Consider the following 10,528-nt stretch of genomic DNA (forward strand, 5'->3'; position numbering starts at 1 on the left):
ATTACATCAGTGGATCTCACCTCATTCAGTTGTAGCCTCTTCATAAGAGTCAGAGGCATCACATTTATGCTAGCTCCTAGATCACAGAATCCTCTGTCAATTTTTGTTTCCCCTATGATGCAGGGGATGTGAAAACTTCCTGGGTCTGTTTTCTTAGAGACTATGTCCTTCTTGATGAGGGCACTGCATTCTTTGTTCATTATTACAGTTTGTCCTCCCTTCAAAACTCTTTTCTTGCTCAGCAATTCCTTCAAATACTTGATATGTGTAGGCATCTGCTGGAGAATATCAAGAAAGGGAATATTGATATGGAGAGACTTAAATGTCTCTAAAAACCTTGAATATGTTTTCCCTTTTTCACCTCCTCTTAACCTCTGAGAAAATGGTGCTTTTGGTTGGTATGTTTCCAGCATGCCTTTATTTTGCAGTTCCTTGGCTTGCTCAGTTTCACTTTCCTGCTTAGCTTCTTCCACACCTTCCTTCAAGATTTCTGGCTCCTGTTCTGAGGGTCTGATTCCTTCTTTTTCTGAGACTTCCTTCAATATGGTGATGGCCTTGCATTGTTCCCATCTCACTCCCTTTTGTTCCCCTTTAGGATTCTTTTCTGTGTCACTAGGGAACACTGTAGTTGACTTGGGGGCCTGTTGAGATAGCTCTCCTACTCGAGACTCCATCCTCTTGAGTTTTTCACCATGGTTCCTTAAGGTAGATCTCACATCATCCCTAAAGCTTTTCAACTCACTTATGTCCTGACCCATGTTTGCAAGCATTCCTTCTATCCTGTTTAATTGATCTTGAAATTGTTGGTTCGGATTAGGTTGGGCAGGTTGATTATTTTGGCCATGATATGGTGGTTGGGAGTAAGTGTTTTATGTGGTTTGGTATGATCTTTGGTTGGAGTTTTGGTATGTGGAATTGTTATGTTGGTTGGGGTTGTAAGGTTTGTGGTTTTGTGGTTGGGTTTGCTGGTTTTCCCACCCAAAGTTTGGGTGGTTTTTCCAGCCTGGGTTGTAAGTGTTGGAATGTGGATCATATGGTTGCCTTTGTTGATTTCCCACATAGTTGGCCTCTTCCCAATCACCTCCTTCAGTGCTTACTTCCTCTTGATCTTGTGTGTATTGCAGCCACTTGATTTGTTTCTAATTTCCTGGTGAGCTCTGCTAGTTGCTTGGCAAACACCTTGTTTTGGGCTAGAATTGTATCAACATGGTTCAGCTCCATGACTCCCTTAGTGTTGTGTCTCTCTGAAGCATAGTAGTACTCATTCTCAGCCACTGTCTCAATCACTTCAATGGCTTCTTCCACAGTCTTTTTCCTGTTCAATGAACCTCCTGATGAATGGTCTACAGCCTTCCTTGATTCATAAGAAAGTCCATCATAGAAAATATGTAATTGCACCCAGTCATGGAACATGTCTGGTGGGCATTTCCTTGTCAAATCCTTGAACCTCTCCCATGCCTCGTAGAGAATTTCACCATCTTGTTGTCTAAAAGTCTGAACCTCAGATCGAAGCCTATTGACCTTTTGTGGGGGGTAGAAACGTGCCAGAAACTTGCTTTCCACCTCATCCCAGGTTGTTAGGCTCCCCATTGGGAATGATTCCAGCCACTTAGCTGCCTTATCCCTAAGTGAAAATGGGAACGAGAGCAGTTTATAGGCATCTTCCTGGACTCCATTGGACTTCACAGTGTCGCAAATTCTCAGGAATTTTGTGAGATGTTGGTTTGGATCTTCATTAGCACTCCCACCAAATGAACAATGATTCTCCACCAGTGATATTAGCTGTGGTTTGAGTTCAAAATTGTTGGCCTGAATGGGTGGTTTCTGAATGCTGCTACCACAATTCCCAGAGGTTGGGTTTATGTATGAACCAAGAACCCTCCTCTCGGGAATGGCATTGTTTCCATCAGCTCTCTCATGGTTGTGAACTTCTCTATCCATGTTGAGATCTAGAGCTTCCTCAAAATTGTCCTCAGATTTTCCTTCAGATTCTTCTTCTCCCAGTACTCTCTTCCCTCTTGCTTCCCTTCTAAGTTTATGAAGGGTCCTCTCTGGTTCGGTATATGGATGAGTTGATGTCTCTCCTCTCCTACCTGTCATACAAGAACACAGCACAGGCAACAAACAAGTGAAATACTCTTGGTTAATGGAAGAGTATGGTTAGAGCAGTTGAGGAATTAATTCAAATAGTTAGTGAGTCAGTGAGTTAGTTGCTTGAATTTAAAGGCATAAAGAAAGAAAGTAAGTAACAGAGTGCAGAAATTAAAATTCAACAAGTAACTTGAACTGAATTAACAAAACAAGAAAAATGCTCAATCTAGTTAACTTCCAATTTGAGAATTGTCAATCGAAAACCAATCCCCGGCAACGGCGCCATAAACTTGATGCTACGATTTTAGGAAATTGCACGATCGGCAAAAATTCCTTCCGGCAAGTGCACCGGTTATCGTCAAGTAAAAACTCACAATAGAGTGAGGTCGAATCCCACAAGGATTGGTTGAGTGAGCAATTCGGATTAGAAGTGTGTTCTAGTTGAGCGGAATCAAGATTTAGATGAGAATTGCGGAATGTAAAATTGGCGGGAAACGTAAATGGCAAGAAATTGAAATTGCGGAATCTTAAATTGCATGAATTAAAGAGCGAGAAGCTAAATTGCTGAAATTAAAAAGGGATCGGGGTGATTGCATGAATTTAATTGCAGAATGTAAAGAGAAAGTGGTAGATCAGAAATGGGGAATTCATTGGGTTTCAGGAGATATTGAGATCTCCGAATCAAAACATTTTTATCCCTTCCTCAACCAATGCATTCATTGAATTTTGCTTGGCAATCTTATATGATTGGATCCCAATCCCTTGGCTCACCAATTCTCTCTAAAAACAAACAAATTCCCAATCCCTTGGTTTAAATGTTCATAAGAAGAGATGATGCTCGATCACTGATTATACCACACAGTTTCATGAACCACAATTTGGTAGGATTACATGTCACAATATCCATCCAAACCCCAATCCAATTCACTGTGAGAAAGCTTCTCTAGCATGAATCCTCCATTCCTTTCCCAAGGTTCCGAAGGATTCCAATTATGGATAGTTTCTTTCCCAAGACAACTAACCAATGGAATTAGATCGAGAAGCTTTCTAACAAAATTCAAGAGAAAAGATTGAAGAAGAAGATAAAAACTATTATTGATTCATTGAATTACAATAGAGCTCCCTAACCCAATGAAAGGGGGTTTAGTGAGTCATAGCTCTGAATTCAATTACAAAAAGTATGAAAACTCGAAAAAAAATGATCCAAAGTCCCTTAACTAACTTAAATTCTATCCTATTTATACACTTTCTAAATTGAGCTTCTGTTGTGTTTCTTGGGCTTTGAGGCCTTTCCCTGATTTCCTTTTGCTTTGGGTTTATGATCCATAATCCTGATGAGGCTGCTGATCCAATTCTGTAACATTCATTGAGCCAACTTAGTGATAATCAAGTAATGACACATGACTCAACAAATTAAAATTCCAGACTCATCAATTCTTCAGGCCCAATCCCATAAACCATGATATTCAATTGGGTTTCCTACCAGAGTACGTTTAAGTTAATGTTTGTGCTCAAATGCTAACTTAAAGCTGCAATATCTTTGGCCCAGAAACCTTTTCAAATAGTGGTGTTTAAGTTGCAGTTTAAGCTTAAACTGCAACTTAAACGCCAGACACTTCCAGTGATGCCTTTTGTGGAAGCACGTTTAAGTTCCAGTTTAAGCTTAAACTGGAACTTAAACGTTGGACACTCCTGGAGGTGGTATAACTCAAGCACGTTTAAGCTTCAGTTTAAGGTTAAACTGAAGCTTAAACGTGGAAATGGAAGAAAGCAACCCTGGAGGGTAAAGTAGTCGAACACGTTTAAGCTTCAGTTTAAGGTTAAACTGAAGCTTAAACGTGGAAATGGAGGAAAGCAACCCTGGAGGAGAATGGTCGAACACGTTTAAGCTCCAGTTTAAGCTTAAACTGGAGCTTAAATGTGGAAATGAAGAAAGCAACCCTGGAGTGTGGTTTTTGGTCGAACACGTTTAAGCTCCAGTTTAAGGTTAAACTGGAGCTTAAACGTGGAAATGGCTCCCTGGTGCATTTCTCATTTCTGGCGTTTAACTTCCAGTTTAAGGTTAAACTGGAGGTTAAACGCCACTTTCAGCTTTTCCTCAGCTTTCATGATTTTGGCGTTTAAGCTCCAGTTTAAGCTTAAACTGGAGCTTAAACGCCACTGATAGTTCCCAGCATTATATGGCTTGGCAGTTTAAGTTCCAGTTTAAGCTTAAACTGGAACTTAAACTCCACATGTGATATTCAAGCTTCCTTTATTGATTTTGTTGCTTCCTTGCCTAGCCTCTTCTTCCCTGAAATCATCCAAACAACTGCATCAAAGTCTTGCAAAATTTCATGAGAAATCTTCCATTCATAGCATTCAAGTAATATAACTAAAAACTCATAGAATTTGCATCAAAATCATAATGTTTGGATGGTTCATTGCTTTGTTATTCATTTAACCATTCTTGGTTACTTTAAGCTCAAGAAAATGCATAAAACAACTAAAACTAACAGAAAAATGCTAGTGAAACTAGCCTAAGATGCCTTGGCATCAGAAGACACGGAAGAAGTGGTAGAAGACTTAGGAGATGCGGAGCCTCCGTGGAAATATAGAGTTGAAGAAAATCCCTTCAAGATGATTGAAATTGATGCTAGGGAGGAAAGTGCACACCTTCCAAGGCATATTCCATATGAAGACTTGGATGGGATAGAGAAAGAATTGAGTTCCCTTGGTGATGACGATCAAGCATCAAGTCTTAGTGGTAAAGAATCCTTTGAGCGTGAAGAACCTTCTTCGGTTGAATTTGAAAGCGTTGAGGAGGTAAATTTTTCTCACCCTCCCTATTATGATTTAAATAAGGGAAAAGGTTTAGATAAAGTTGTTGAACAAGGGATTGAGATTAAGAGATCTTGTGAAGAGGTGGAAGTCCTTAGAAATAGAAGGATGAGAGTGGAATACGCTTTGTCAAGATCGTTAGAAGCATATTTGCCTAGGTTACCGTCTACACCTCCATTTGAGTGGGTAAAATTCGTTTCTATTAGCTTTATTATCCCACTTGAGTATGGCTTGCTTGAAACGGATGGTCAACTTAGGATGCTTTGTGGGATGAAGCGTAAGCGAAAGATGTTTCGTGGTTGGCGTTGCAAATCAAGGCTCATTTTGGTTGATACTTCAAGAGTTGAATACAAAGGTGGGAATAGTACTCAAATAGATGGGTCTAGGAGGATTGTTGGGCACTTCATAGAGAATTCATCTTGTTCACCACCCGGATGGACCAATAATGATGATCAACTTCTAGAAGGGTGTGAAAATAAAGTGTGGGACCCCGGATCAAAAGAAGAGGATCAACTTTGGGAGCCCCAAGCTTGTGAAGAACTCCATCAGCACTTGGCTCAATCCATGAGAAATCTTGGGGCACAATGGAGAATCAAGCATTGGTGGGAGTTCCAAGACGGGTACAAGCATAAGCCACCATGACAATGAGTCCCTCAACATGTCCAACTTAAGGACTTAAAATAAAAGTGCTAGGTGGGAGACACCCCACCATGGTAAACTCTTTCCACTCTCTTTTAATCTTGCTTAATAAGTGATTTGAGTTACCACTGTAGGTAGATGTTTCATATAAATTTGTTTGTACAACTTAATTGTTAGCATAGTCACATGTTTGTTGTGTTTAGTAGTAGATGAATAATATCAAATTGCATTTTTGTGAATTGTATTATGGTTGATTGAATAAAGAGTCGTGAGCAGTATAGGGAGGGAGCACCTGAGCACAATTTTTCAGCTTCAAAAAAAAAAGGGGTTAGACGCGCGCGCGCGCTGTACGCGCACGCGTCCCTGAGTAGCTGCATCATCACCCAAATTTCAGAGAGTTGGGCCTCTCTTAGGCAAACACTATGCCCTGAGCCCAACACAATCCACGCTGACGCGCACTACGTGCATGCGCGTCCATACAGCTATAAGGAAATGCACGCGGACGCGCACCTGCCGCGTCTGCGTCGATCTGCTGCAGCAACTTCTAGGCCAATATCCAGAGAGTTGCGCTGGATCTGGGCCAACTTTGAGCCCCCAGCCTAACTCACCTTACGCGGACGCACACTTGCCGCGCGCGCGTCCCCTATATGATGCCGCCACTCCAGGCCTTTGTCCAGAGAGTTGGGCGTGCGTCAAGCCCGCTCTAAGCCTCCAGCCCAACCCCATGTACGCGTGCGCGCACTATCCGCGTACGCGCCGCTATATAGATTCCCCATCCACGCTTGAGCGCGCTGTACGCGCACGCGCAGGTCCCTAATTTCGTCGATGTACGCGGACGCGCGTTGTACGCGCCCGCGCCAATTCAAAATAAGGGGATAATCCTAATGCGCGAGGGTGTTGCGTAGTCGTGCACATCTCTTCTTCCCCCATCATCTTCTTCCTCTTTCCTCCTCCAACCTCTATTCAACCTCCACCGCTAACAGCGGCCGCCGTCACCACCACCCAACCTTCATCCGTCGTTTCTCTCTCTCACTTCCAACCTCTCATTCTCTCGCTCTGCTCACCCCTGCCCGAACCACCTCCGCCATCACCGCCGGCGAAAAGCACTCGGCGGCCCCCCTCTCTTTACCCATTCACATTCTCTTCCCATTCTCCCTCTCTCACCGCCACCAGCTCCCCTTCACTCTGCCTCTACGCCACCGAGCGCTATCATTGCTCCGCCGTGCCCGTCACCTTCTACGGCGGTGCTCCGCCCAGTTCACTCCCTTGCTTCCTTACTCCCCTGCCCTACTTCCATTTCCACTCTGCTCCAGGTTTCTGCTTCGACTCCTGTAAATTTTGATTACTGTTAGTACTGTTAGTTGTTTGTAGTTAGTTAGAATTGAAACTTTGCATGTTAGGATAGATAGAAATAATTGCTGTTAGGTAGCTAGGACTGGATAGAGGATTCTAGGCCTGATAAGTGCTCCGTTTGTCCATGATTTGCTGTTTGTTTACTTGGCTGCTGTATGTTGATTTTGGGTTGCTCTTTTATGAAATTTGTGTTGCTGAATGCTATCCCATTGCTGTTATGCTTGACTGATGTTGTAACTATGCTGTTTGTGCTACTTTGCTATCCGGGAACGTCCAATTTTAAGCTGGGATGCTGCCCAATTTTCAAGAAATCTATTTTCATTTTAGCCTCTATTGCAAATTTGGGCTAATTTCCGTTTCCTTTTGACTTCCGGGATTTGCACCAAACATTGTGAACATGATTTTTATGTCCAGCTACAACTCCTCTTTTATTTGAGCCTAAATATCATCATACCACTAATCCACTTTTCTAACTCACTAATTTATTTAACCATTTAACTTCTACTTACATTTAACCCTCTTTCACCATTCTTTCAACGGTATGATGATTTTATGGCTTAATGAGTAAGAGTTGTTGACTTTAGTGAACATTGCATTCTTTGTTTACTTGTTCACTTATGCTTACTTGTTCACCTCATGATTGTTCATAAGCCAATTGATATCCTGAACATGCTTTCTTTGCTTCATGCTAAGTGCTTCATTGCTTATATTCTACCATACTTTTCAGGATATCGGACAAAGGAAAAGCTATAGCCACTACCTCCAAGAAAAGAAAGCATTCTACACCCTCTATTCCCTCCATTTACAAGAATTATGCTAAGAATCCGTTGAATGACGAGGAAAAGGAAAATCAGTTGCTACCTTCTACCGATCCAACAAAGTTTCCCAATCTTTACTTTGAGCTTCGCCTTTCCAAGTATCGGACGATGAAACTGAATACTGAGAAGAAGCTTGTCTTTCCCAATGATGTGAGATGAGCCATTACTAGTCGCATCCTAGAGTTGGGTATGGACTTTGTTGATAGAGATTTGGGAGATATCAACATTTCTTGGGTTAAGGAATTCTATTGCAACTTCTTCCGTCCTACTTTAGATTCAGTTCAGTTGAGGGATAGAGAGGTCATGATCATTGAGTCAGCCATAGAGGAGGCATTGCAGTGCCGACATCTTACTGATGGCACCTGCGCTCATCAGCAGGCTGAGATAGCTATTCACAGCATGACCTTTGACTATGAAACGCTTAGGCGCGTGATTGGTTTACCAGATGCCACTTGGGTCATGGATGCGAACAACACTAAACCTAAAGGGATTCTCTTTGCTCATTTGACTAGAGAGGCCAAGACCTGGCAGATGATATTTGCCCACTATGTCTTACCCACCACTCACTTTTCTGAGATCCCTATCGAGATGCTACTTTTGATTGGTTGTGTTATGGAGGGAAAGGAGGTTTATTTTCCTCGACTTATTCAGCAGTGTATGTGGTGAGCACATATTCGTGGCCTACTTCCGTTCCCTACCTTGGTTACCAGTATGGCCGCCTTAGCTGAGGTTCCCTGGTTGGATGATGATATGACACCACCACCTCCAGATGACGACGACAAGGAGGTTACTATTCCTTGGGGTGGTTGGGTGCACGAGAAGCCCCCGGCTAGACGCCGTTCTAGGGCTAGAGCAGTGGTAGGGATGGCTGGACCTTCAGCAGCCCCGTCCTCTTCTACAGCAGCAGCCCCATCTTCTTCGACAGCCCCTTCTTCAGTACCTGAGCCTACTTACGTACTGGTTCAGCGTCTGTTTCAGTTTCTAGAGTGCGAAAAGCGCCAGATCATGCGCCGACTGGATCGGATAGATCAGGCACTCATCTCCCTGGGCGCTGAGTTACCTCCGCTCCCAGACTCTCCAGCCTCCGATGAGCAGGATCATCAAGAGGAGGATGTTGATGAGCCGACTCAGCAGGATGCACCTCCAGCTGCTTCTGACGCCACAGAGATTCAGCAGCCCCATGAGGAGCCAGTCCCGCAGCCTTAGACAGAGTCAGCACCTACCGTTGTACCTTCTCCTGATCCTCCGGTTTAGCATCGAGGACGATGCTCGATCTTAAGTGTGGGGAGGTCACCGGTAGCATCATTAGAGGACCGGTGAACATTTTGGCCACTTTCCTAGTTATCTTACTTTGCATACCTTTTGCATATATTTGATGCATTTTGAGTTTATTTTGGATACTCTTACTATTTTGGTTCGTTTTGGATACCTTTACTGCTTATTTTGGATTTTAGATGTTTTGGATGCTTTTGGATATTTTAGATACTTTAAATGCTAGATTTCATACTTTTAGTTGGATTTTTTTTTTCTTTATATACTTTTGCATATCCTTCTTTTTAGCTTATAGTGTGATTAGAAATCATGTTTGAATTGCAAAAACTTAGTCACCCTTTTCGCATAAGAAATTGTTTTAAGTGAAAAAGGAAAGGGTAAACTAAGGAATTTTTGAATCTTTTCAATCACAACAATGCTTAGTCAAATATTGAGATTTTCCAAGAATCTTAATTATAGGGCATAGGGTACCAACCCAATTGATTGAAGAAATTATATCTTTATGTAACTTGCTTGAATTTCATATTTTGTGAAGCATGTATTGAACTAAGAACACAAGCTTGTGAGACTTGAGCCTATTGATGTGGTTACATTTTATAACCACTTATTTTCCATTTTTGTGTGCAATTGTTCTCTTTCTATGATTGTGATCCTTGATTTGTTTGATTATATATGTCCATTTATTTCTTGTATTCATGCATTTGTATGATTGAGGCCATTATTTCATTAGCCCACTTACCCAAATAGCCTACCTTTTACTCTCCATTGTTAGCCAATTTTGAGCCTATGCTTAACTAACTTGTTCTCATTTTAGCACATTACAAGCCCAAGGTGGAAAACCAATGAAAAGCCCTTGTTTGGATCTTTGATTAGCCTAGGCTAGTGAGAGTGTTTATTATTCAAAGATGGTGAGGCTTGGGAACATTGGATGGGATAAAAAGGGTAGTACACTTTCATATTTAGGAATTGGGAACATATTCATGTATTGATTGAATGTATAAGACCTTATACAATTGATGTCCATGTACGAAGTATGGTGCACGAATTTGCAATCCGTACAACTAACCAGTAAGTGCACTGGGTCGTCCAAGTAATACCTTACGTGAGTAAGGGTCGATCCCACGGAGATTATTGGTTTGAAGCAAGCTATATTTATTTTATTAATCTTAGTCAGGATACCAATAAGGTTATTTGGTTTTAATTGTAAGAAGTCAAAGTATTTGGAATAAGGAATTGTTACTTTATTAATGGAGAATATGTTGGGGTTTTGGAGATGCCTTGTCCTCTGAACTTCAACTCTTCCTTGAAATCCTTTTCCCACACGCAAGGTTCCTTCCATGGCAAGCTCTATGTAGGGTGTCACCGTTGTCAATGGCTACTTCCCATCCTCTCAGTGAAAATGGTCCAAATGCTCTGTCACAGCACGGCTAATCATCTGTCGGTTCTCAATCAGGTTGGAATAGAATCCATTGATTCTTTTGCGTCTGTCACTAATGCCCAGCCTTCAGGAGTTTGAAGCTCGTCACAGTCATTCA

At 42.0% G+C, this 10,528-nt stretch overlaps 1 non-coding gene across 1 annotated transcript; it reads left to right on the forward strand.

The window, feature by feature from the left end:
* Nucleotides 1–1,411: 1,411 nt before the first annotated feature.
* Nucleotides 1,412–1,515, forward strand: LOC130948859 (small nucleolar RNA R71). Its single transcript, XR_009073285.1, has one exon. It is a non-coding gene; the product is annotated as a small nucleolar RNA R71 (small nucleolar RNA).
* The last annotated feature ends 9,013 nt before the right edge of the window (nt 1,516–10,528 follow it).

This window comes from Arachis stenosperma, chromosome 1 (assembly GCF_014773155.1).
Source record: "Arachis stenosperma cultivar V10309 chromosome 1, arast.V10309.gnm1.PFL2, whole genome shotgun sequence".
NCBI lineage: Eukaryota > Viridiplantae > Streptophyta > Magnoliopsida > Fabales > Fabaceae > Arachis > Arachis stenosperma.